The 27,202-nt window shown below is 47.6% G+C and overlaps 1 protein-coding gene across 3 annotated transcripts in view; it reads left to right on the forward strand.

Moving 5' to 3' along the window:
* Positions 1-22,223, forward strand: part of CLYBL (citramalyl-CoA lyase) — a 281,749-nt gene extending 259,526 nt beyond the window's left edge. The window contains exon 9 of one of the 3 annotated variants that reach the window (XM_044250032.1): positions 22,050-22,223. The gene's annotated coding sequence lies outside the window, so the exon portion shown is untranslated. Of the gene's footprint in view, positions 1-1,341; positions 3,407-9,002; positions 9,631-22,049 lie in introns of those variants that run through there. The other 2 variants (XM_044250033.1, XM_044250031.1) reach the window with 2 other exon arrangements.
* The last annotated feature ends 4,979 nt before the right edge of the window (positions 22,224-27,202 follow it).

Below are 27,202 nucleotides of genomic sequence, written 5' to 3' on the forward strand. Positions count from 1 at the left end.
TTGCTTCTTCCGAAGGGAAGGGCTCGGCGAGCCCGGGCAGCGCGCCCCGTCGGAAAGACGTGCGCCAGCGGAGCCGGGACGCGCGGAGCCCGCGTTCCCCGCCGCCCGAGCTTCCCGAGGACCGGGGGCGGCCGGCGGCGCGCGAGGGCACCTGGACGCGGAGACGGGCTGCCCGGGGAGGCACCGCGCGCGCCCTCCGGAGGCGCACCGTCCCTTCCCGGCGGGGCGCGGCTTGGAGCGGGGGAGCCCAGTGGGTCGGGACTGCGGGCCCCGCTCGCCCGCCCGCCCGCCGCGGGCCGTCCGGAGCCCGCGAGCCTGTCGCGCAGCCCCGCTGTAATGGTGGCAGATCAAAGGCTGCCCCGTGTCCCCGCGGAGTCCGGGACAATCCCCGCGCCTTTGTGAGCTGTTGCTAGGAGCCGGAGAAACTAAGGGAAAGTGTCAGGAGCATGTTAATCAGACTCGTTACAGTGTAACAATAACGTCTCTCTCTGGTCTCCCAGGCCCCCAGCACCCCGGCGCACCCCGCGCACAGGCCCGACACCTGCGCGGGGCCCTCGCGAGGGTCCTGGGGACCGACCGGCCCCTATGTGCCTCCAGCCCCGAAGTCAGCGCCTGGGCCAGGCGCAAGAACTAGCCCTAGGGACCCTACAAGGGACTGGCGCATCTCCTGGGCCCAGATCTTGACCAGACCCCCGTGTGCCCTTAGTCTGTCGGGCCCAAATCCGGATTCCTGTCCAGAGGGACCTGTGGAGGATTTGGGTCCCCCTGCTTTCAGTCATTGAGTTGATTTCCCACGATATTCACACATGGTATAGAACCAAGAGAAAAATGAGCATTCCATTTTAGATTGCTTTTCGCTTGAGTTTCTTCCAAAGATGCCAAAACCAACTTTGCCAGTCTCCCTCTCAAATCCATAGAGGATACTCTAGGTGATAATCCCGAGTTTAAAAACAAAACAAAACAAAAACAAGAAAACTTTCCTGAAAGTAAAGATGTTTCTGAACTTTTTTGAGAGGATCCATTCACTCATTCGTTTATTCATTCAACAAACATCTGTTGAGCCTGACCCAGTGCCAAACAGCTAGCTAGTATGGAAGTCGCAGGACTGGTTCCGGATGCACTTTTCTTTCAAAATTAAAACGCTCTTGTGTGGAGTCAAAGGAAGAGCAAAGGCGTAAAATAATGCCAAATGCCGCAACCAAACGTGCCATTGACTACAGCAGTGATGGTAACAAGAGAGGTGCGGATTAAGAATTTAAAACATTCGAAAAACTACACACCATATGCTTGGAAAACCAGCCACTATTTTATCTCCTTCTTTCCTCCTCTTTTGGTCTCTAGGAGCTGGGCCAGGCTGCGGTCCTGAAGCCGGGAGTCCTGCCTGAAGTCTGAAGAGTAAAGGCAGTTTGTAAACAGCCTGTCAGATTCACTAAGGGAACAAAAACACTCAGTCTTGTTGCATTCTCGCTTTAGCCATACACAGGGAAGTGGAAAGCTGCGCTCCGGCTTAGGACAGAATTTGGCCAACCGGATGTGCCTTTCTCCAGTATGAGCTCTTATTCAGGAACCAAGAAAGTTCCTTTGGTTTCAATGCTGAACACTGAGTCAGAGACAAAGCTTTCTATTTATCAGAAAAGTATAGAAAACTCACTCTCGGATCACCTGTGCCTGTTGACCGAGAGGGAGTCCTGTAACTCTGTTAGACTTCTCCATTGGTCAAAATCAATTTCTCCCACTGTGGGTGCAACATGTAAACCTATAGAAGAGTGGTCCCAGAGACAAGTCTAAGCCCTGGGAAGAATTTTCAAGATTTTTTTAATGGCCTTCATTACATGTTGTGAGAGAGTTGATATACTGAAAACTCCATCGTGTGAAAAACAAGGAAGACCAAACACCCGCTGTACTGTGATGTTAAAATACCTAGCTAAAGGGAAGAAATTCATTGACAAACTGGATTTTTTTTTTTTTTTTTTTTGGCCTACATAATGCCACATAGCTAGTTTGGCTGGGTTCTGTTTTGTTTTGAAACAATGAATAGATTTCCTTCATTATTCAGACACAGTAAAAGAATCAAGAATAAAATGAACATTCCATTTCAGATGGCCTTGTGGTGGAGGGTTTCTTCAGAAGACTACACACTCTAGGCATGTGGCTTTTTTTTTTTTTTAATGGCCTCTTTTGAGCTCCATGGAAGAAAAAACATAAAAACTAACATGAATTTCTGGCTTAGATTCTCCGAGAAAACTGTGTTAATAACCCAAACTCCCAAATGAGGAAAAGAGCACACCCGTTTCCTCTAGTGGATTTCCAGGGACTGGAATTCATGCAGCAACTTCCGGGGGAGAGGGGGGTCGAGGGGGAGGGACTCCGCCATGCAGTCTTCCAGTCTGGCTTGAGGGAGCTCCCACCGCTGGCAGCCCCACCGGCATTACCACACCAGTGCCACATCACTTCTGTCAAGGGGCTCCCGCCATGTGAAGCCGGGCTCCCAGCCGTCTTCCGCATAGCCTTTGCATAAGCTGCAACCCCTTCTTCTCCATCACACCCACCAAACTAACCATTCTTCAAGACATACCTTGAAGGTCACGTCTGTGAGGTCTCCCCTGACTCCCCCACAGACGCCTTGGTGACGCTCCCCCAGTCCTTCCATGGCACGGATCAGAGGGCTGCTATGACGTGTGTGTGTCCCCCAAAGAGTGTGGCTGTCCTCAATACTGGACAACGCCATGCAGCTCCACCTCCCTCCCCTGCTCACCTCTCACCCCCAGCAAGAGTTCGCTACCAGCAGGTTCATCCCAGTCAGGAACAGTGCTTCCTCCATCAAACACTTCTGTTCTAATCCTGGCTTTCTGAGGACCAGGTTTTGTTACATTCAGACAAGTCATTTATTGTCTCTGAGTATCAGCTTCTTCAACTAGAATAATAATACCTAACTTGAAGAGTTGCTACGGGGAGGCAGTGGGCATGGAAATGCACCCCCCAGGTGCCGCTTGGACTATCCCCACTTGCTCGCATGGCCGGCCAGGCGGGGGGACAGTGAGGTCAGCAGACAGCCTCCAGCTGCCAGCTCCTCCTTCAGCATCTGCCTCAGCTGCAGACCGCTGCCCGGGCCTCAACCTTCTCAAGGCAGCCTGCCTCCAGCTGCTGCCTTGATTTTACCACCATTTAAGACAATAATCTTTACAAAGGAATGAATGTCAACTAAATAAAGACAAACAAATAAATAAATATGATACTTTTTAGAAAGTACTAGCATCATTGGTAATTGGTGTTTGATGCACATGTTTGGTGCACAGCAGGCATTTAGGAAAGCTCGAAATAATTTCCTTCTCTGTGCCAAACCTGTGCTGCAGTTTAGGACAGGAACACCCCTGTCCCCACACAGCAAGTCTGACTGGAAAGTGAATTTCTATCAAGTGAACCCCATTTTCTCGTTCACTTTTATTAGCCAGTGAAGGATATGTTCTCACAGGAGAACATACTGGGACAGATCCCTGGCCATGCTGGGTGTGGCGGCACACACCCAGCAGCCAGGAACATTTCAGGGGACCTTGTGGCTCTTTTGTTGTTGTTGTTGTTGTTCAGAACCTCCTAGACCCATTCCTGGACCATGGAAATCTCACTATAGAGCTGTTCTGGCCACAAATTCATGTTACCATTCTGTCCCACCATCCTTATTTTGTAGAGGACACGAGATTATGCAGTACCGGTTCCTGGCTGAAGGGGGCTCCGTTCACATAGAAAAAATAATGTGAGCGTGCTTCCTGGAGTTGTGCAAATATTGGCCGTTCAGTGGACTTGCTCAAGGTCACACAGCTGGCAAAACCAAGCCTACAACAAATGTCTTGAAATTAAACCACGAACTGCACAGCTCCACATCCAAGAACTCCTCAGATTTCTGGTTTTACATTAAGTTCCTCACTAAGGAAGCTCCAGTGAAGTTTTTTGAAACAATGAGAAAGGAGCTGAAAACTCTTTTTCTTTTTTTTTTGGGGGGGGGGTGCTGGGTAGGCTCCACACCCAATGTGGGGCTTGAACTCACAACCCCAAGATCAAGAGTCACACGTTCCACCGACAGAGCCAGCCAAGGGCCCCTGAAGCCTCTTTTTCAATAAGGGCCTCCCTCAGACACAGTGCCCGACGCAGCAAAGATACTTGAGCTCATCGCAACTGCAACAACTAACCAAAGGCACAGCCAGGAAGCTCCACCACCAGGCAAATGCCGCCTTGAAGCAGGCCTGCATGGCCCCCTGGCTCCTGGAGGCCCTGGGTCACCCCTAGATCAAACATTTTGCGGGACTGCCCACTGAGGACTGGTCGACGTGGCTGGTGAATGTCTTGGATGGTCTAAAGAAAGGAATCCCGGTGGAGGGATGAAGGAGCAGGCTGTAGCCGGCGAGGACAGACGGTGCACTCACCGAGCTATACTAGCCTCTCTGGGCCTCCTCTGGGCTCCGGCCGGCACCTGTCTGTGGCCGTTCTCTGTCCCATCTCTCTCTCTGCTGCTGGTCGGCTTCTGCTTCCCTTTTCCTTATAGTCTTACCATTGCCATTCCAAATGCAAAACCAACAAATGTAGGAAAGCAAACAAAACGGGGTAAAAAAATTTTTTTTCTAATTCTGTGTCCATGTTTTGGAAGTCATTCTAGCTTCTTAAATCATGAGCTGCTTGCAGGATACTCCACAGTCCTTCATTTACTGTGAACTTGGCACAGGAAGTTTATTAGCCCATTTTACTGCAGAGAGCCCGAGTGCACAGGACAGCTAATATTGTACTTTGGGAATCAAAGTAGAAATGCCAATGAGGCTGCTAATTATTCAGCAAATTAAATATTGCTGCCAAAACTGCTCCTCCTAATGTCCCGCATTTGACCATGCTGTCCTAATGCAAAGACAACATTCAGATTCTATTTTAAGCAGTAAAGATGAGGATCCCGTATTACTGGTTCTTTATGTTTTAGTAGAAATTGTTTGAGGATGCAGCCTGAAATTCATGATACTTACAAGTAGCAAAGTTCAAGGACATAAAATTTTATTTCCATCGTGTTCTTAACTGTATTCCTTTTGGGAGTGGAAGGGAACGTTACCAGAGAGGTAGCAGTAAGTGATTATTTAGAAAAACAGATATTTTCAAATTATGATAAACATTCCATTTTAGACAACTAAGGATGTAACCTCCCCCAAAATAAGTTTTTACAACTTTGCTTTCTAAAAACCTTTAAAAGAAATCAATGAGTCTTTGTGTCCTCTAAGGAATTTTAAATTGTGAAATATATTTATGAGAATATTTAAGGTAACTATTTCCAAAATAAGTTGCAAATGAATGGGCCATGAATTTGCATGCACAGCCTCTGGAAATGAGCACATTTTAAAATGGTTTGTTCAAACGGAGCCACTGGTCTTTTTCCTTCCTTCTCAGAGAGCATATGTGTTAGATTAGTACTCAGAAAAGAGCATGTTTTCATAGCCTCTAGTGCTGCATTTATAAAAATCATGATGATTTTAGGACTGCACCTTCATTTTTTTGAATTTTCAAAACTTGTCCTTTTTACTCTTTTATTTTCTTTCAACAAAACAAAGACGGAAGAACCCTTTAAGAAATTTTATACATTCCCACAGAGTCCCAGTTTGTTGACCTCCAGGCCACAGAGTAAAACCTTTCTTTTAAGTCAAGCATTCCCCATTGGGAAGCGTTCCAGCTTTTTCTTTTTATGAGGAATTTTAACTGCTGGACTTAATTTAATTATTGTATTTTGTACATACTCCCAGAAGCCCCAGGGCATGAGCTTTACTTTTTTTCAAAACTTTCAAGTGAATCTTTAGAAATGCACATTTCTGATGGTAATGTTCCTTCTTTTCACTGGTATTTCTAATCTAAATACCAAACTTGGATCTGTCTGTTTCCTGACTTATTCATGGAGAGGTCTCAGCCTCTTTGCTTCAGATATACTTGTGAGTAGACAAGTAAGGATGTGGTTATTGGAGCCCTTAGTGTGTGAGTGCCTGGGCTTTATAACAACAAAATAAAAACCATCTCCAGCCGAACGGCATTTTAAAAACTTGATGGTGCTGGGAACGTCGTCTTTAGTTAAGAATGGTTCCTAGGTGGACATTGCCTTGAAATTAGAAGCATGCTGGCCCCATGGCTGCAGTCTGCCACCATCTGTCTTTCAGGGTCTATGAGATACCCCCCCGCCCCCCAACATCAGCTGCCCCTCCCTGATCCCTGCAGAGGCTCCTGTGTGAACACACACTCACGCACAGGGAGTTGTCATCCCAAGCTAACAGCAAAGATTCAATATCTTCATTTCTCCTCTATCTTAATCCATAAACATTTCATTGGATCCTTCTGATTTCCAAATCAAAAACTTTCACCACATCTTGACTCTCAAAGGTGACAAATAATTTGGGGGGTTTTTTGGTAACTGCCTTAAAACTCACTTAGGAATGTTGAAATGGAGGGCAAACATAAATTTTCAAAACCCCTAACATCTGCCCACAATGCCTCCTGGGGCTGGGGCTGCGTCAGTTATGAAGTAAGTTTCATTTTAGGATTTCTGAGATCTCTGAATTTGGGAAGATGTTTTTAAACAGAATGCTCTGTGAGATGAACCTGATTTTCTTACAGACTTTGATTTCAATTTTAAAATTATAGAAGTCAGGGGCGCCTGGGTGGCTCAGTCATTAAGCCTCTGCCTTCGGCTCAGGTCATGATCCCAGCGTCCTGAGATCCAGCCCCACATTGGGCTCTCTGCTCAGTGCTTCTCCCTCTCCCACTCCCCTTGCTTGTGTTCCCTCTCTCGCTGTGTCTCTGTCAAATAAATAAATAAAATCCTAAAAAATAAAATAAAATAATAGAAATCATGGCATTTAGGTGCCAGGGAAGGACTTTAGAAATCATCTAGGCTTGGGGCACCTGGGTGGCTCAGTGGGTTAAAGCCTCTGCTTCGGCTCAGGTCATGGTCCCAGGGTCCTGGGATTGAGTCCCACATCGGCCTCTCTGCTCAGCAGGGAGCCTGCTTCCTCCTCTCTCTCTGCCTCCCTTTCTGCCTACTTGTGATGTCTGTCTGTCAAATAAAAAATATATATTAAAAAAAAAAAAAAGAAAGAAATCATCTAGGCTCATGGTTCTCCACCCTGGCTGCAATGAGAATTACCTGGTGGGCATTTAATAAATACCAATGTCTGGGCCCCACCGAGACTCATTAAATCAGACTCTGGTCTGACCTGTCATTTTGTAGATTAAAAAGAAAAACAAGCAAAACTCTGAAAGATTAAATGTGGCTTTTACATTAGGGATCTAAGTCTAATTATGCTGTTAGCATAGTTTGGGAACTCCCAGCCAGGCTAAACTTCAGAAGCAAACTCACCTATAAGTAAGTAACGAGTAAGTTTCCATAATTCTGTTTAGGACCACATTAACTATAAGATAGTTGACTGACTCTTCCCCTGTGACATACTTTCTCATGTTATACATATTCACATTCCTGACTGATTCACCGAAGAGGCTGGTATCATCATAGTCTTAAAATGTCTTACACTTAATTTTTTAAAATAAGGTACCCTTATGTGGATGGCTGCCCTCCAGGACGTTTTATTTAAAAGTTTGACCTCTTCAGTGGCAGCATCGTACCTCATGACTAATATTCCGTAATTTTTAAAACATTTTTAAAGATTTTATTTATTTATTTGACATACAGAGAGAGATCACAAGTAGGCAGAGAGGCAGGGGGAAGCAGGCTCCCCACTGAGCAGAGAGGCCGATGTGGGACTCAATCCCAGGACCCTGGGATCATGACCTGAGCTGAAGGCAGAGGCTTAACCCACTGAGCCACCCAGGCGCCCCAGTATTCTGTAGTTTTAAAAATACATTTAAAGCATACAGGCAGGGCGCCTGGGTGGCTCGGTCATTAAGCATCTGCCATCGGCTCAGGTCGTGATCCCAGGGTCTTGGGATCAAGTTCCACATCGGGCTCCCTGCTCTGCAAGAAGCCCGCTTTTCCCTCTCCCACTCCCTCTGCTTGTGTTCCCTCTCTCGCTGTGTCTCTCTCTGTAAAATAAATAAATGAAATCTTAAATAAATAAATAAAATGTCAGGCAAAAAGCGTTACTTGTCCCAGTGTGATCTGACAATCTCAAAACACTTGAATTTTACATTGTACACTGTTTATAGAAATGGAGTTGGGGATGTCAAGTAACAACTCATTTGCGCGTGTCCCACAGTCACCGAAGGCAGGCGTGAGCTTGGCCAACATCTCTAAAGGCCCCAAGAGAGCAAGAGAGGCCACGGTGAGCCAGGGCACCTTACAGTAAGAAGCCAGCGGCTCAGCAGGCCTTTGAGCCATTTTGTAAACACTTGCCCTCATCAGACTCGCCCAAGAACATCACGTCCGTCACCTTTCCCACTCCCCCTAATCTGCCTCCTTCTCCCCTTTTCCCATCAGAGATGGCAAGCTTGCAGGTCACAAAGAGAAGGGGAGAGCCCAGTCTTTTTTGACCTGAGGTCTTGGTCCTCTCAGGCAAGGACCTCCCCGAGAGATCCGGGAGGCTTTGATCTCAGTTATTTGCCTTGGGCTCAAAGACCTCTGCTTGGCCACTCCTCTAGGATCCTAATAAGGCCAAGACCTGGGATCACAGATGCAAGCCTTTTTTTTTTTTTTTTTTTTAAACACCAAAGGGAACACTGAGGTGCAGTGATTCAAGCTATACAGTTGCTAGAAGAGGGTAGGTTAAGGTTTGGCAGACTGAGATAGAACAGTTCACTGACTCACTCCTCCAAAAGGGATTTATTGAGCTTCTATATTGTGCCTGTGGTAAGTGATGTCACTGTGTCTGTGACGGCTAGGAGGGTAATCCTAGAGATGGCCCTAAGTCCTTTATGGTCCAGGAGTTTCTGTCAGGAGTGAAAGCGGGGTGGGCAGTTGAGACCTTCCTTATTCTCCTTCTCCCCCACCCGCATTCGGTTCTAACTACTCTGTATTATCCCTTGTAACAAACACGCAGATTAACCAAGAACTAGCTCCAGGCCGGAAACCAAAAAGGGGACTAAAAAGAAGGAAACCTACAAGTGTGTTACCAGTGAATGCGGCCGGCAGCCAGAAAAATGAATGTTTGTAAAAAGATTAAACCTTTTTCATGGCAAGGAGCACTACTGAAAGCCATATGTTTTTGCCTGTCAGACGAATCAGTCATTTGATGAGGGGTAAGCGCTGGGCTCGAACTCATGGTGGTGGTCCTGTGATCAGGTGCCGGCCCGCCTGGAAAATACTGGGCAGTGCGTACCAGTGGACTTGGCATCATCTTCTTGCACCTCTTAAATCTAGATCTGGGGATTTATCTCAAGGAAACTCCGTGATCCCAAATGTAGAAATAGCATATGCCAAGCTCCATAGGCAGAGTCTGGAAATGGCCTGCTTGGCTCTCCCACTTACTACCTACTGCTGCTACCTCCCTCCCTGTGCCTCCGTCTTACTATCTGTGAAATGAGAGTAATAATAGTAGCTACCTCATAGGTTGATAGGCAACTTAAATGATAGAAGATATATAAAGAACAGGACCCAGCACATAGTAGGCCCCCAACAAGTGTTAGCTGCTCTTATAATTACAATGCAATTACAACCATGTTAAAAAGAAATCACATCAGAAGAAAACACACCAAACTGTTAACGATAACTGTGTTTGGAGGATGAGATTCTTCTTTTTTATATTTTTGTATTTCCAAATTTTTCATTAAATACATATCAAATTTTGGGGGCGCCTGGCTGGCTCGTTGGTGGAGCGTGCAACTCTTGATTCCTGGATCATGCGTCCGAGCCCCACATGGGGTGAAGAGAGTACTTAAAAAATAAAATCTTTAAAAAAAAAATTATATATATATATATCTCCACTGAAAACTTCTTTTGATGGTTATATAGGGTCACACAAAGAAGACCCTGGAAGGAGAGGCCCGAGCAGGGAGTCTTTACATGACCCGAAACATCCCGCTACAAGACTCTGGGCAGGGGCTTCCAAGGGGCTCCTTCTGACCTGGCCACCGCGACCACTTGGCATCGCAGGGAGGACGGGCTTAGCTGTGCTAGGGGCGGACGGCCACCCAAGACTTGCAAGGAAGTACCTGAGACCCAGTCCGCACTTTGGCACCCCCTCCCTGTGGGGGCTTGGGAAGACCCTTTTCCTACTCCAAAAGGAGGGATCTCTGATGCAATTAGCAGCTTCAGAGGAGAAGAACGGTCTGAGGGAATTTAGGAGTTACTGCCTGGGAGAGAGAAGAAGGGATTCTGCAAACTGGAATACTCCGCTCCAGCTCCCGCCTTGCAGGGCGGAGGGCCCATCCGCTCTGTTTACACACCTGGGCCTGGTGTGAAGGGCGGTGGAGAGGAGGTGCCTCCCTGGCCATTTGTGGAATCATTCCTGCTTCCAAGCAGCACGCTACAGGCAGGCCTTCAAAGAAATACCAGAAGCCAAGTGTACTATCTGTCATCACTTAGTAATGCTTGAAGCTTTTCCTATAACAAAAGGGGAAGGAACGACCCTACGTTGCATTGTGGGAGCCTGATCATTCCTCCGTCAGCTCCACACCAAAAGGGCTTGCTCTTAACTGTAAGTATTAGATCTGACTGATACGGGCAACCGACGCCTTTGGTAGGTAAAATTGGAATAAAATAACGACCTGCAACTTGATTTCATCTCACGCTACGATAAGGAAGGAAATGGTAAGCTGCAGTGACAAGGAACCGCGTGGGGTTTTTTGGTGATAGACAAATGTGTCCCATTTCAAAAATGGCAACATCATTTTTTTTTACACACACTCTTGTGAGGTAAGAATTGAAACCACCCCCGAGACAGAAGGCGTAGCTACTCGTTCGTTCTGGCCCTTAATAAATTTTTGCTGAGGGAGTCAAGGGATCGGTTACTGAATTTGGGAACCAAAGGAAAGCTGTTCTCTGTCTTGTGTGAGATGCTTGGTTATATAAAAGTGTGTAACTCAGGGTCCCGCCCGGAGCAGCTCACTCTGCTGATGGGAGCCAGACCCACAGATGGAGAATGACTCCAACACAATGTGACTGAGTCCTAAGATCGTCCGGCTAGTCGTCAGTATTCCTGCTTTCGTTCCTCCTGAAGCGCCTCCTGCCTCAGGTGCTCCCGCACAGTAAAACCTAATCCCTTCCTTCAAACGTTCACAGTCTGGTCCAGAGGACAAGCATGAAGCGTGGAAAGCACAAGACCACGCGGAAAGCAAAACTGAAATACGTACCCTGCGGAGGGGCTGCGCGCTGTGATTTCATCATGCAGACCCTGGCATCAGACTGCTTGAGTTCGCAAGGCTGTGTGACCTTAGACAAGACGCGTAGCCTCTCTGGGCTTTAATCATTCCACGTGTAAAATGAGGACACTGCTGAGCCCTATCTTACAGGATTGTTATGAGGAGGAATCGGGTTCATATCTGTAAAACACTCAGAATAGTGCCAGGCTCATACCAAGAACTACGATAAGTACATGTGAAATCAGTCTTTCCTGTATTCTTTGAATTTTAAGCTCTCATTAAGAACTCTGTGTTTGGCTTTCTCTTGGCTCGTGCCTGATTATTCTCCCCAAGATAAGACGCTTGACCAAATGCAACTCCAAAGCTGTGGACTAAGGTTGGGAAGGGAAGGAGAGGGGAGATTCCTCTCTGCTTGGGGAAAATAATAAGCCTTTGGCTGAATGAAAAATATCTTGAAAGCCGAGATACCTACACCAGGACTGCAAATTCGTTCTAAACAACCACTACTCCTTTATTCCTGGTCCAGGACAGACCTTGCTAACAACCTCAGCATCCTTTCCAACTGAATCTAGATTCAGGCTCTAAATTATTTTCCAAATGGGGCCGCAGGCATGGACTACTAACCAAGGCCTGTTGTTTCTCACCTTCTCTTCGGGTTGGCCTCGGGGTTGTTTTTTTTCCCTGGGGTACACTGGACTGCCTCCCCAGCCCCGGGCTGCGGGGCTGCTCCTGCCACTGAAGCCAGCTCCCAAAATGCCCTGCCAGACACCATTCCTGAAAAAACACTCACGGAATGGGTCCTGTTCTGCCTTCCCCTGTGGGTCCACGGCTGCTAGCTAACTCTGTGGCCTCAGCTAAGCAAGTTACTTAACTTCTCTGAGCCTCAGGCTCTGATTCTTCCTGGGAAAACTGGATCTCGCTCTGTCTCTCTCAACTGTTGCAAAGATTAAATGTGGTAGTGCATGTAAGTAAATCCGGCTGCCGTGCTGGAGTCGCCTCCCAGGAAATGGCAGATGCCATTATTGTTAAGTCCAGTTCTGTCTTCCCAGCAGCCAGGCACAGTCCCTTCATGACTTCATCCCCAGGGTCCCAGCATAACATTAAACAGGGCTGGGGTACTCCTGTGTAAGCCACTGTTCCCCCCTCCCCCCAACACAGAATTAACTGTCCATGAACTCAAGGTCATATTGGCTCCACCAACGGGGAAGGGTGTAGGCCCGGGGGTGAGATGTAGGATGGGGAGTGAGAAAATCCCCAAAGCGCATGCAAAGACCCCATCACAGCCCCTACTAGGGTACAATAGAGGGGGCACTTAGCTCCCATTAGCGGAAAGGGTGTCTTCTCCTGGCAGCGGCCAGGGGCAAGACCAGGCAGATGGTGTCCCACACGTCTGCCTTCCCCATCTCCTCTGAATGCGGGGCTCACTTACCCACGACTTCCCATTTCTGGAGCCACTCTCGTTACCTCCTCCACTGGACCTGGGGACGGATGACTCAATTATGAGTTCCTGTCCCTTCGGCAGATGGGAAGGTTATGCCCTGAGAAGTTTGGCCATGGCCTTCGCCCTCTGCCTCTGGCTCCCCGCTCTGCCTCTGCCTCCTCCCTCTGACTGTCTTTGCCTGCTCTTACCAACTTTGTGTGTGATAGCCCCGCACCCTCCCAGAGAGGAGTGGGTCCTGCCACCCTTCCAGAGAAAGCAGGCTGGCACCCTGAAGCCCCATCCACGCTCAAGAGCAGCACATTAATCAAGGACCGGCATCTGTGGGTCACCTGCGGGACAGCCGAGTGGCCCTCCTGTCCTTCCTGTCCTTCCGGCATCCACTCCTTCCTGGGCCCAGCCTGAAACTCGGCACCTCCAAACCCCAGGCCCTTCGCGGCAAGGCCCTGTCAACATTTCCATTATAGACTTCTCTTCTGAGAGTTTACAAGTTAACCCGGAAAATGAAGTGAGCCCAGGCAGAAAGTTGCCTTACAAGGGAGCAGATCTGGGCCGAGCGCACGAGGCGGTGGCCGGGGGCCGGCGTGGAAAAGGCGGCCGATTTAACGTCTGCATTAAAAACGGATTTGTGTGGAACGCAGTGCTTCTTTTAATTGCTCCAAATAAATATCCTGGGTAATTTTAAGAAAGACTGCTGCAGTAGCTTTCTGAGCAGCACGAGCCATATATTATCAGGAAGTGCTTTGGGGCATTGTTTGCTGAGAAAAGCGTTACATAAATTGAAACTCCTTTTGCTCAGAGCCGAGTCCTGGAAGTTCATGCAGGGAGAAACATTTCTCACCGTGCACAAACTGTGAATTGTATATAAAATTAAATTTTCTGATTAAAATCTGCATTGTTGGCCCCCCTGCTGACTGCCACCATTTTGCTGAAATAAGATACTATTTGTGGTAATGGCAGCGCGGGAAACCTGTTATCATTGATTGTAAACTGGCCTCACTCCTACGGCTTAAAAAATCTGGAGAGCTTTATTGTGCAAACATTGCATTTTCCGTACAAATATTACGGAGCAGAGCTTTACCACCGATTCATCCGCTGGGGTGCACGCGAATTACCATCCGACCCATCGGCCCGAAATCTCCGCACACCCAACCCTGGGCTGCAGGTGGGGTTCGGCAAGGTGCAAGATGACAGCAGGAGAAGGAGCTGAGCCTATACAACCATCTGCTGTTTCATTTAAAAAATGTTTTGCTTCACGAGGGCATTATTATTTGAGAGATGAAGGAAGATAAAAGGAAAAGATGAGGCCTAGGAAGAATTCAAATTCAACATCCCACCCTACCCCCGCTCCGTGCGTGCCCCAGGAAACCGCCAGCATGCCCCCCCATTGTCTCTCCCCAGACTGCCAACCTCCAAGCCCTGGGTCTGAGAATCTGCCTTATGAAAATCAGTTAGGACGCTGCCCAGCAGCGCTGATAGAGGCCAAGCTAATAACTTCGCTTGACAAATGCAGAATCTGAAACCAAAACAATGACTTTTTTTTTTTTTTTTTACTAAGAAGATCTGTGTTCAGAATTAGAACCCCAAGGGCTGGCTTTTTCATCTTTCATTTTCCCCAGCTTTGAGTTTACAAGTGAAAGCTCTCTCCAAAAGTCAACATCAGCCAGGCACACATAAATATTTTTTATTGCCTCTTAACCATTAGAATAGATTGTCCCTCTCTTTCATTTCGTAAATCACTTTGTTGCTTGGGTGATACAGAATCGCTTTGGCTTACAAAGAAAGATGGGGCGGGGGTGGGGGTGGGGCGGGGAAAGGTTTCACAAAATGATTGATCCAAAGCGGTAGATCTCCTATTTTAATAAATAAATAAACCCAAATGAACCAACTTCTTAAGGCACAACCTAGTCTGAATTTAGTAAGTTTCACCAAATCTTTTTCCAGAAAAGAGCACTAAGGTTACAGGCAAAGCCAGTGCTAGAGTCGAATAAACTAAGCCACGTGCTGTGAGGGAGTAAATGCAAGGTACATGGCTCCAGGCAGATGGGTACTCGAGATCTGAAGTTCGAAAGCACAGACTTTCTGGAAGGCACTTGTGTAGAATGGGTAGATCACACTCAAGTCACATCGCATCACATCTCATAGGGCTCAGAGTGTCCTTTTGTGCTTTCTTTGCCCTCAAAGCCAATCCTGGGTATTCATATGCATTGACTAAGCTCTCTCACCTGGTGGAGAAATGGGGGGGAGAAACAGGAAGTGCCCAGTGGGGTACCTGACCCAACCCCCTGTGTGTTGCCTTGCCTATGCAACAGAATGTGGGGAAGCTACTATTATGCCGACTTCTTGTTTCAACTGCATAATAACTAAATAAATTAAAATAATTTACAAATCCATGAATTAGCTATTTTTGAAAATTATTCCACTGGTTTTCTTTTCTCCCTCTAGACTTCTCTTGTAATTCCCATTCTTCCATGATTTGCGATACTCTGACTAGCCCTAACCAGAGTCTCTTACATGGACATAGTGTGGGTGTGGAGTGAGGAGCCCGTGGGGAAAGTCATCTGTTTTCCCTTTTTCTCATATTATTTACCATCCATATACATGCCTACTATTTAAAAAACCGATCATAAAATCAGTTACGATATTACATTCATCCATTTGATAATATGTCCTAAACTTACCAGGTGCTAGGACCTAGATCATTAATCCTCTTTTACTCAAGAGTTCTGCCAGCCTGAGGAATCCATCAGAAGTCCCAGTTTAACTGTCTTTTGAATTCAGATTTGAAGACACTAAGAGAATCTACAACAGGGACTTTTGAGCAGGAGAGCACCTCCTTCTCCCAACTTCACTTCTCTCCTTTGCCTTAACTCCTGCCTTTTTCCAGTTCACCAAACATCCCAGCCCTCTCCCTGTTCCCCATAGGGCTCTGCTGCCCAAGGAATTTCTTTCCATGGCTCTGTTATCCCCTCTAGTCTTAAGGATGGACTACTTGATCTCCCCATGCCTCTGCCCCAACTTTACCCAAGTGTTTACCCTGGGCTTCCACTGATTCTTTAAAGTCATCAGTTGTTTCTGTAAAAAAGTCATCTACAATATTCCATTGACTTTCCACAGCTTGCAGCAGGAAGATATAACGCTTGTCCCTCTCTAGGGCACCAAAAGTCAGTGCCAGAATGGACACATTCAAACATGAGTCAAGATGTAATAGGCTGGGCAAGCCAACCATACCCTGCTCAAGTGCTCTGTCACGCACAGCCAAAGGGTGGGCAAATTTGGTAACATGGCAGGAGGGGGAAGGGCTGGGTGAGGACAAGCTCCAGGGGCCAGTGTTACTGTCACTTCCCCTCCCCCGCAAGGCCCTAAAGCCCAGGCTCATACTAACCGGTAACCGGCTAGACAGTGAGACCCTGCCTGCCTTGGACATTACCGGTGGGATCCCTAAAATGAATGGAGGTCTCTGGCTGGTGTCCATCTCAAGGAAGAGGTGGGTTCTCATTAGGTGTCTACGATTCTGATGGTTGGCCATCACCCAGTCCTCTTCCCTAGGCGTCCCCCAAAGAGAAAGGCCGAGCCCCATGCCTCCATGAACCTACTCTTCCCCGCCACAGATCACAGAGGCACCAGAGCTACTAGACAAATAGCCATGGTGGTATCACTCCTCCTCGGCCAAGGGGGAGCTGAAATGCCATCATTCTCCAGTGAGAAGAGGATCCAACGGGTATGGCACAACCACACTCACCTCCCTCCTTTCCTCTTCATTGCCTTCCCTCGCTATCTTCCTCCTGGTATGAAGTGCCGTCTTCCTTTCTAGCTTCCTTCTACTTCTTATCCCCTTCCTGAGTTCTAGCTCTTTCTTTTGTGTTGGCTGACACCAGAGGGCAACATAATCTCACCTACTTGTCATTTCTTTCATTTCGCCAGTAGAGGGAAGAGTTTGAGATCACCTACAAGAAGTAGAAGGTAATGTGGGAATGATTTTGAAATACGGAATTCGCGAGTGCACTAGGACAGCTCTCTCAAAGGCATCCCGTGCCAAGGCATTCTGTTCCCGTTGGTAAATAATCTGTTATAAAACTGTTTAAATGCATATTAACTCACCAGAGCACGACACTGGCAAAATGTCCCTCCAGGCTGTATTTTGCAAAGAGGCAACTTTCAAGTGATGGGAGACCTGAGCGTAAACTAACGAAGTCACCCGTTAGCCAAGGTGACACTGCCCCTCCATCCCTTACCCACCACTTAGTCTTTTAAGAGCTGCCTTTTTTTGTTTCAGAAATAATTAGTAAGGCATTTAACCCTCAATGTCTTGTTTTGAGTACCCATCATCTTCCCCCTCTAGGTGCTTGCAAGGTGCATATGGCTTATTTGGGCAAGTCAGGCTGAGTCAACCAGAAGGACTGATTATGAACCAAGCAGCAGAGCCCTGGGGGCAATAAGTACCTCCCAGCCGTGGCCTCTGTCCAACTTGGAAGTCCACTTGGAAGTCCACGCAAGGGCATGTTCCGTCACACCCTGCCCATCCCGCCACCCATAGTGAGGAAATTAGAGAAGGTTCCCCTTGAAAAATATTGGGAAGGAAGGGATTCAGAAAGTAAATTTGTGCCACTGAGCTGACCATTTACCAAGTCATCATCCCGACCAGGTAAACACCAGTACCTTTAAAAAGTAGACAATGTGGAGTTAAGGAATCTGCTCAACCATCGCAACGTGCTCGATTGTTTGAATCTAATTACTTGGCCTGGGTATTTTCTGCTTGGTGTCCCCAGCCTTTGAACAGTTTCCAAGGGCAGAGCTTTAAAGAAAGGGTCTTTGAAAACCTTAAGGGTCTGTGATTCTGTCGTTCTTTAGGTGGATTTTTGATCCAAGTGGCTGAATTTATCCTTTGCCTTCATTTCTTCATCAACACTCTTTGCTTGGTCAATGATCTTAAGTAGGAGTTCCCATCCTAGGGCGCCTGGGTGGCTCAGTGGGTTAAAGCCTCTGCCTTCAGCTCAGGTCATGATCTCAGGGTCCTAGGATCGAGCCCCGCATTGGGCTCTCTGCTCAGCGGGGAGCCTGCTTCCTTCTCTCTCTCTCTGCCTGCCTCTCTGCCTGCTTGTGATTTCTGTTAAATAAATAAATAAAATCTTGAAAAAAAAAAGAGTTCTCATCCTGAGGTCCAGAAGTGAACTTGAGCAATTCTATGAATCTCTGGAAATTATGGGCACAAATTCTATGTGTATGTACATTTACATGACTTTAATCAGATTCTTAAAGGGCTCCAAGACCTACGTCTTGTCCCTGTGCACTCATGATGTTCTCTCGACCAGGGCTTCCTCCAGTCAACATGAAAGAACAGATTACAAGGTGTGGACCTGGGTCTCTATAGCCGGACAGGGCCAGGAAAGGCTGGAACTTCTAACCTGGTCATCTCCTGCCAAGAGCTTCCCAGTTGCTATAAAAATATTATTTTCTCTGTGTGCCATAGTGTACAACAGGTTAGGAAGCACGGCACACTCTTCACTTTTATTTTTTTTTTTAAGTAAGCTTCACACCCAACATGGGGCTTGAACTCATGACCCCGAGATCAGGAATTGCATGCTCCGCTGACTGAGCCAGCCAGGCACCCCTAAGCTCTTTCTTCACTTTTATCCCGTCCACCATCTTTGCTTTCTGCATCTCCTTCCTCATCTCCATGGTCTTCATCTTCCAGAAAGAAGCGTGGCATGGATTTGGCCACTTGTGGTACAATCAATCAGCATTTGTGTACTCTGACAGGAAAGAAAATGCTGTTGTACTCTTCCCTTCCAGAAATGCCCCCTGCTTCCCACATCTGGGCATTTGCCTTGCCGGCCACACGGTAGTAAATGAGACCAGCTCATACCCCCTTTCCTGGGCGATTCCTTTTGATGATTCCTTGCATCTGTCCCTTTCCTGTAGTAGCTCCTGTCCAGAAGAAGTGTCTAGAAGAATCTCTATGCCAGATAAATGGCTCCCAGTTTCATTCCAAACATTCCTTAAAAACACTTTCATGCATTCTTTCCAACCAAGAAAGACATTAAAATTTACATAGAATCTGTGTAGAACCAAATTCAAGCTCAGACATAACAAGCTCAGGGCAGGCAACTTCTCTTGAGTGCTGGCTAACACAGTTACCTTCCCAGCCCTCCCATGCCCGAACCCCAAAACACAAGGTCCTTATATCCTTGACCAGACAGGCCCTCTGGGATCGGTCTCATCACCAGATTCTCAGATCACATCATTTTCCTAGCAACAACTTTATAATTTTGGTAAACTAAGAAATATTCCAACCACTTGATTTGTTTATTCGCTTGTTTTTTGGAATCTCTACACCCAGCACAGGGTTCAAACTCACGACCCCAAGAACAGGAGTCACAGGCTCTTCCGACCACGCCAGTGGGGTGCCCCAGGATGCCACCCACTGAGAATTAATTTATGGTTCAGATGTTTGTAGGAAGGACTGCAACAAAACGTTGACAATTGTCTGCTCTACTTCCACTGTCCATTTCAAAGTCCTGAAGACCTAATTAAATATTTTTCTAGCCCACACTGCGTTTCTAGTGGAGAAGAAAGCTATTTCTGCCTTTTACCAGTCATCCAATCTGACAGACCAAGATGTCAAGCACCTTTCCTAACATCTTCAAAACTTCCTTCCTTCATACCTGAACCAGCTTCTCCTAGACACGTTCCTGACCCCTAACAACTTCGTCAATACACCGTTTCAAAAATACCCTCTTCTGAGGAAAAGAAATGGCTGTTAAACCATAAGGAACTAGAAGCACATATTTCTTAAATATATGACTACAACGCTACTAAGTAGGCGGTTATGTGGCACACAATTAGGAACGGAAGGTCAAGGATATGGGTGTTCTCTCCTTTCAGGACGGCACTGCGAGAGTCTGCTAAACCTGTCCCTGTCGCAAAGCCCCCAGGTCCGCACATTTCACTTTGCTGTCCAAGAAAAACCACAGACCCACAAAGAAGTCTTTCCTAGAAACCTACCACCACTAACTCTGAAATAACAAAGTAATTCTTCTTAGACTATTTCCAGCTGTCGTTAGAAAGGTCTCCCATCTGGGTGCTCCTGGAAAGCATTACTGTCAGCCTTACAGGGCGTCGCTGAAGAATATTTATACGGGATGAGCTACTTCCTTCTTAACGAAACTGACAACCAGACTGAATTCAGGATCACTTTACTCGAAGGATATAATCTCTGGCAAATCCTTTAAGAAAGCCATCCTATCACTTTTCCCTGTATTTTAGAACTGGGATGTATTTGAAAAAAAATGCCTGAAAATCACTAGCCGTCATTTTAAAACCGACGTTTTCAGCCAATATCTGGAGTTAGAAAAATCTATGCCATGGGCTCCCCAAAATAAAATAAATATAGACAATATTACATTTTCTTTTTTTTTTAGAATAAAATAATGTAGATTTGCAAGTTGCAAAAAAATTAAATATTGTTTTCAAAACGTTGGCTGAGTTGACAGAAAGTGAAATGCTCCGCTCCCATCTGTATCCATTACAACAGAGGATTTCCTGGTTATTATTCTCTAACCTTAAGTGTGCTCCAGCTTTTGAAGGGAGAGATGAACACAGCTGGGAGTGGGGACATACTGCAGACATTTGCAGGGTGATTATAAATAAATGAAACATTAAGTACACCTCAAAATCAGCCTCTTACGTCATATACAATGTAGATCATGCTGATTTTACTTGATTGGGATATCCAGATATCCCCAGGACCTGAAATTTGTGTGATACCGATGAACATGCCTTATTTTGTTGACAGGAGCCACTTGAACTTCATTCATGGTGATGTCTGTTTCTGTTTTCTCTTTTTATGTATTTATTTTTTTTAATTTTTAAAATTTTTTTAAGATTTTATTTATTTATTTGTCAGGAACAGAGGGAGAGAGAGCGAGCGAGCACAGGCAGACAGAGAGACAGGCAGAGGCAGAGGGAGAAGCAGGCTCCCTGCCGAGCAAGGAGCCTGATGTGGGACTTGATCCCACGAGGCTGGGATCATGACCTGAGCTGAAGGCAGCCGCTTAACCAACTGAGCCACCCAGGTGTCCCTTATTCTTTTTTTTTTAAGATTTTATTTATTGATTGATAGAAATCACGAGTAGGCAGAGGCAGGCAGAGAGAGGGAGGGGGAAGCAGGCTCCCTGCTGAGCAGAGAGCAGAGAGCCCGATGTGGGGCTCAATCCCAGGATCCTGAGGTCATGACCCCAGCCGAAGGTAGAGGCCCAACCCACTGAGCCACCCAGGTGCCCCTGTTTTCTCTTTTTAAACATTCTTTAAATTTAACTTTTTTTAAAAAAGAATTTATTTATTTATTTGAGAAAGAGTGACAGAGATAGCAAGAGCCAGCAGGAGAGGGGAAGAGAGAGACAAGCAGACTCCCCACTGAGCAGGGAGCCCGAAGCAGGGCTGGATCCCAGAATTCTGGGATCATGACCTGAGCCAAAGGCAGCCACTTAACTGACTCAGCCATCCAAATGTCCCTCTTATTTTTTTTTTAAAGATTTATTAAAGGTTTTAAAGATTTATTTATTTATTTTGGAGAGATACATGTGGTAGTGAGTCGGGGGAGGGGCAGAGGGAGAGAATCATCTAGCAGACTCCTGGCTGGCCACGGAGCCCCTTGCTGGGCTGATCCCATGATCTCACCCATGAGATCACAACCCATGAGATCACCACCTGAGCCAAAACCAAGAATTGGACGCTTTACTGACGCAGCCGCCAGGAGCCCCATTTCTCCCTTACTTTTAGTTGCTGATGATTTAATGGTAGTGAAACTTTCCTTTTCTTTTTGTATTCTTTTACTCACTCAAGAGTTCAAAATGTGTTTTAACATCTTTTCATTTTCCTTTTGATCAAGCTAATACCTAAAGCTGCTTTCATTTTACTTCTTTTTAAAAAAAGATTTTAATTAATTTTTTTTTTAAGATTTTATTTATTCATTTGACAGGCATGACCCGAGCCGAAGGCAGAAGCTTAACCCACTGAGCCACCCAGGCGCCCCATTAATTAACTATTTTTTATTTAAAATATTTATTTATTTATTTTGAGAGAGAGAGAGAGAGAACGCAGAGGGGAGGAGGGGCAGAGGGGGAAGGAGAGAGAGAAGCAGAGTGGTAGAAATACAGGTACTAATGCTCGAAGAAGTGGGAGGGAGTTAGGAAGTGGAGACGTGGGCCTGGGGGCCTGCAGGATGGGACAGAAAGAAGGGGAATGGGATACAGGCCTCGGAGGGGTCATGGAGGGAATGGGAGTCCCGCAAACGGTATGAACCGCACAAGAATTCTGACGCGAGTGGCGACGTTTCCCTGTATTGTAGCCACTGACCCAAGAACCGACGTGCCGTCCCCGAACAGCCTGCCTCCCCTGGGCTTCCTTCCGTTCCAGGCTGCCTGTCTCCAACTTCAGCTCTTCTCCTGGCCTTTCCAGAACACGCGCGCCCCGGCCCACCTTGCCAGGACTCCGTGCCGGGTGACAGCCCGCCACTGCACCAAGTCAACAGGTAAGTTTCCGGCTGGGGATGTTAGTCACCACACCGGTCTGATAAAGACCGCCTCTGGGACTAAGTGGACAGTGTTGGTGCCCGTGAAATCCCACTGTCACGGTTCCCCCTGCCTCCAAATACAGCCCTAGAGGGAGCACAGAATCTAAGAAACTCAAACCACCTGGTCCTACACACTTTAATTGCTAGTTCCTTAAAGGGGGGACTTTGCTCTGATCATGTGCTGTTGAACATTCAGCATGTGCCGGGCATTGTGCTAATCACGACTTTTGTTAGAGACTGACTCTAAAAATGCCTTTAAAATCAGTGCCTCCTCTGGGCACCTGGGTGGCTCAGTCAGTTAAGCCTCCGACTTTTGGTTTTGGCTTGGGTCATGAGATCAAGCCCCTGAGTCGGGCTCTGCACTGGGTGTGGAGCCTCCTTGAGATTCTCTCTCTCTCCCTTTCCCTCTGCCCCTCGCCTCCACCTCCTCTCTAAAAAAAAAATAATAAAACAAAAAACTAAATATAGAATTGCCATAGGACCCAGCACTTCCACTTCTGGGGATGTACCTGGACAAACCGAAAACAGAGACTCTAATAGATATTTGTACCACCCATGTCCCACGTGGCATTAATCACAATCGCTGAAAGGTGGAAACAACCCAAATGTCCACTCATGAATGGATAAACCATTGTATATGCGCACAATGGGATATTACCCAGCCCTAAGAGGAGGGATGTTCGGCACGGGCTACAGCAGGGATGAACCTTGAGGACATTCCTCTCTGTGAAATAAGCCAGACACAGAAGGTCACGAACTCTCTGATTCCTCTTTTATGTGGTGCCCCTAGAGGAGTCAAGTTCATAGAGACAGAACGTGGAATGGCGGTTGCCAGGGGCCGCGATGTTCTTAATGCCACTGAGCCATATTCTTAAAAATCTTTCATATAGAAAATTGTACATCACATATATGTTACCACAACAAAATTGTTAGAAAAAAATCAGCCTCCTTCCTGCGATCCGTAAAACCCAACCCGATGTATCCGTGCACACTACACAGCACTCATCCGGGACCTTAGCTTGCTCTGGCTTGCTTCACCAGGACCTCGACAGCCAGCACAGGCCTCCGCTCTGCATTCCTGGTGCCCGAGCCCCGGCTGTTGCTCATCTCCCCAGTGGCCACCCTCAGCTTCCGACTCAGTGACCTCGCAAGGGCTTGGCCTTTGCCTGTCTGTGGCCCTGGCTTGGCGCTCAAAGGCCAGCACCCCAAGCCCCAAGTGAAAAAGTAAACTTTCTCTGTCCCCCTCTGCCCCTCTCTCCGCTCATTTTATTTCTTTATCTGGGAGAGAGAGAGACAGAGCAGGGGGAGGGGCAGATGGAGAGAAAATCTCAAGCAGTCTCTCTTGGTGGAGCACAGAACCCAAAGTGGGGCTCGATCCCAGGACCCATGAGATCAAGACCTGAGCCAAATCAAGAGTTGGACACTCAAGCAACTAAGCCACCCAGGCGGCCCTCAGTACCGGATGATACCAGCTTGATGCTCTCCCTGGTTGATATTAGGTAGGGAAAGGAGAGAATGTTTGCTACAGTCTGACCGGTGCGAGCCAGATGTAAGCTAAAGGTCCCACTGTGTGTAAAACAGTAAAAAAAAAAAAAAAAAAAAAAAATCCCCACGTGACTGCATCCTAATAGCCCAATCCAGGAAATTCTGAGGCCAGACGTTCAAAGCAGACTCTTTCCTGAGCTCCCGTGGCCTCTTAGCTTTCAACCCCAGCCTCTAATTCATGATCTGGGGAGAAAGCCTGTGAAGAGGGTTTCCATTAAAGAGCATCAAACACCATCAAATCCTGGTCTTTCCCGAACGCAGACCCGCACGAGCGGCCCCTCCAGCACGCCAGCAGCACCTACGTGTTTAATTTGGAATCTGATAGCTGCCTAAATTTCAGGATCTCCCGTGGGCGCCGCACACAAACAGTCCTCCGTGGCCACTGGCAGAAATTCTTAGAAAAACAGTCCTCCTGGTTGTTGCAATCACAACTACCACTTTCGCTCCCTGCCTCCCCATCACCGAAGAGGCTGTTTTGACTCAGATCACAGGGGCCCGTGTGGACCACATGCAGACCGAGGGTGCGGGGGACACTGGGCGCTCCTTTGCTGGCCGCCGGTGTCGTGTCAGACCCTGCTGGACAGATGGGCTCCGAGTGGGGAAGAACCACGCCTGGCAGAGGACAGTTTCGACAGGGCCATCTCCTCGCCCGCACAAAGTGTCTCATCCCTCGGCCAGGGTCGGGGCCGAATGGCGGCAGATGGCTTCTGAGTATCAGAGCCCTGGTTTCTCCCCCAGCATCCGCTCTCCGGTCTCAGGGACAGAATCTCAGGGATCGTGGCCGTGGGCTCCCCCCACCGCCCGCCCCACCCGTTTCTGCCATGCGTGGGGCAAGTGCTCACGGCTACTGGAGCACAGAAAATCCGTTCACATCCTGACATAACCCGCTGACTAATACAGGCTTAGCAAGAACGCAGAAGCGTCGGACAAGCAGAAACAACTGAATTACTCGTGGAGGGGTGAGGAAATGACACCCCCCACGGGCTTGATCTCACCATTTGGTTTGGACTGGGGAGCTCACCAGGAAGGGCCACCAGATGTCCTTGCCACTACCCACCATCATTAATTTTCAGCAAAAGAAGAGCAGGGCCAGTGTTTGGGGAGCAGGAGTAAGACGGATAAGGAGATGGTGGTCTTGAGACCACAGTGGACACGAAAATAAATCGCCCAAACCCCAAGACTTGAAGTGAGGGGCAGTCTCCTTTGCAGGTTGGAGTGTGGGCTTTGGAATCAGACAGAACTGCCTCTGCCTTTTCTTCTACGTCCAAGCCATGTAACCTTAAGCCTCTGCTTCCTCATTTGTAAACTGGGAATAATAGGATTCCTCCCTAACCGGGTGGGTTTTCAGGAATGAATGAGACTATTGTATAAAGCACTTAGCATAAAACTGGTATATAATAAGCACCTAATTAACGTGGGTATTAATCATAATAGTGTATTTTCCTTTTTTTTAAAGATTTTATTTATTTATTTGACAGAGAGAGAGATCACAAGTAGGCAGAGAGGCAGGCAGAGAGAGAGAGGAGGAAGAAGGCTCCCTGCTGAGCAGAGAGCCCGATGCAGGACTCGAGCCTAGGACCCCGAGATCATGACGTGACCCGAAGGCAGAGGCTTAACCCACTGAGCCACCCAGCTGACCAACAGTGTATTTTCAACAAAAAATAATGGATTTGGTGTTTGTCCACACCTGCAGACAGGTAACCAAGAACTCACTTGCACTAACTAACCCAGCTCCGGAAAGAGTGTGGAATTGAAAGGAAGCTCAACACTTCCTGCTTCGAAACACACCTTCCCACCAAGACCCCCACCACTACCTGCATTAGAGCCTCCGCCAGGAGAACTGGAGAACCGTCCAAGGCTGGAAATTACAGAGCCGCGGTACGCAGGGGCCATCCGCGATAGCGTTTGGATTGTTTCATCCTGCAGAATCTACTGGACTGGACACGATTAACAAGTATTAGACAGATAAAGTATTACAGGCCACATCAAGGGCACACAATTGTATTCCCCTGGAACAGTGATTACCATAATCTTCACTTACAAAGTGCACCTGTGCATGACGGTTCCCTTCCGTGGGGTCATCATCTTTTTAAGGATTTTATTTTTAAGTCATCTCCACAACCCATTGAGATTAAATAACCTCAAACCCCCCAATTCTGAGATCAAGAGTCCCACGCTCCGCCCGTTGAGCCAACCAGGCAGCCCCGCATCCTAAGTCCATCCATCAGAACCCACCAGAATCTCCTCCCCAAGCCAGGAGAACGAGGAGAATGAACGGCTGGTTCACACCTGCTTCCATCCCACGAAGTCAGCCGGGAGGTCACGGATGTGGCCCTTGAAAACAGCGCTGATCGAAGGAAAACAGGAGTCCCCAGACTACTAACTGGTGAGGAGCTGGCGGGAACGTGACACGGAGAGGAGGGAATGGGATTTTGCAGAAGGGTGGAAGCGGAAAACTTTGGAAGAATTCAATTCATGAAGGACCTTCTGTTGTGACCTCTTACTGCCCCCCTGCCCACACACACACCCAGGGCAGGGCTGCGCCAAGCTGTCTGCAGGTCCGTCTGTCCCCCTCCCTGTCCCTCCCGCCCAGCTCCAGGTGACTCTTCTCATCCTCTCCTGGCTTTCCCTTGGGCCTGTGGTTGGAGCCCAAGTGTCGCTTTGGGTGTTCCTGAGACATTCATCGCTAAAGAGGCTCCTCCCTCCCCATGCCGTGGTTTAGTCGCAGCCCATGTTTTTGTTGTTGTTGTCTGTTTTTAAGATTTTTATTTGACAGAGATCACAAGTAGGCAGAGAGACAGGCAGGCAGAGAGGAGGAAGCAGGCTCCCCCCGGAGCAGAGAGCCCGATGTGGGGCTCGATCCTAGGACCCTGGGATCATGACCTGAACCGAAGGCAGAGGCTTTAACCCACTGAGCCACCCAGGCGCCCCAGCAGCCCATGTTTTTTTCTGAATGATGGAAACTGATGTGCTTCCTGGTCCTCTCTATCCCACAGTATCCCAGCAAACACTCAACACTTGCTGTTTTGACTGGGTCTTGTCTCTTCCTTCTCCCTCTCCTCCAGTGACATTCCTTATTCGCTCTGGCAGCTGCACACCCAGGGAACATTCGAGTCCTGTATTGACCCAGGGTCACTAAGAATATGCTGAGCCTCGTGTCTCCGTGTGTCCTCAAAGCCTTCCCCTCCCTTAGTTTAACCCCGCTGGCTAGTTACAGACACCAATCAACACCAAGCTGCTTGAAGGGCTGCCCCTTCCTTCTACTCCCTCAGAGCTGTCTCCGGGAATTTAAAGCAAGAGATTCATTGAAACACATTTCACTGACTTATTATTAATTGTCCCTTAGGTGGGCACAGAAAGTACCAAGCAGGGGGCAGAGATGC

This window comes from Neovison vison, chromosome 5, assembly GCF_020171115.1.
Source record: "Neovison vison isolate M4711 chromosome 5, ASM_NN_V1, whole genome shotgun sequence".
Classification (NCBI taxonomy): domain Eukaryota; kingdom Metazoa; phylum Chordata; class Mammalia; order Carnivora; family Mustelidae; genus Neogale; species Neogale vison.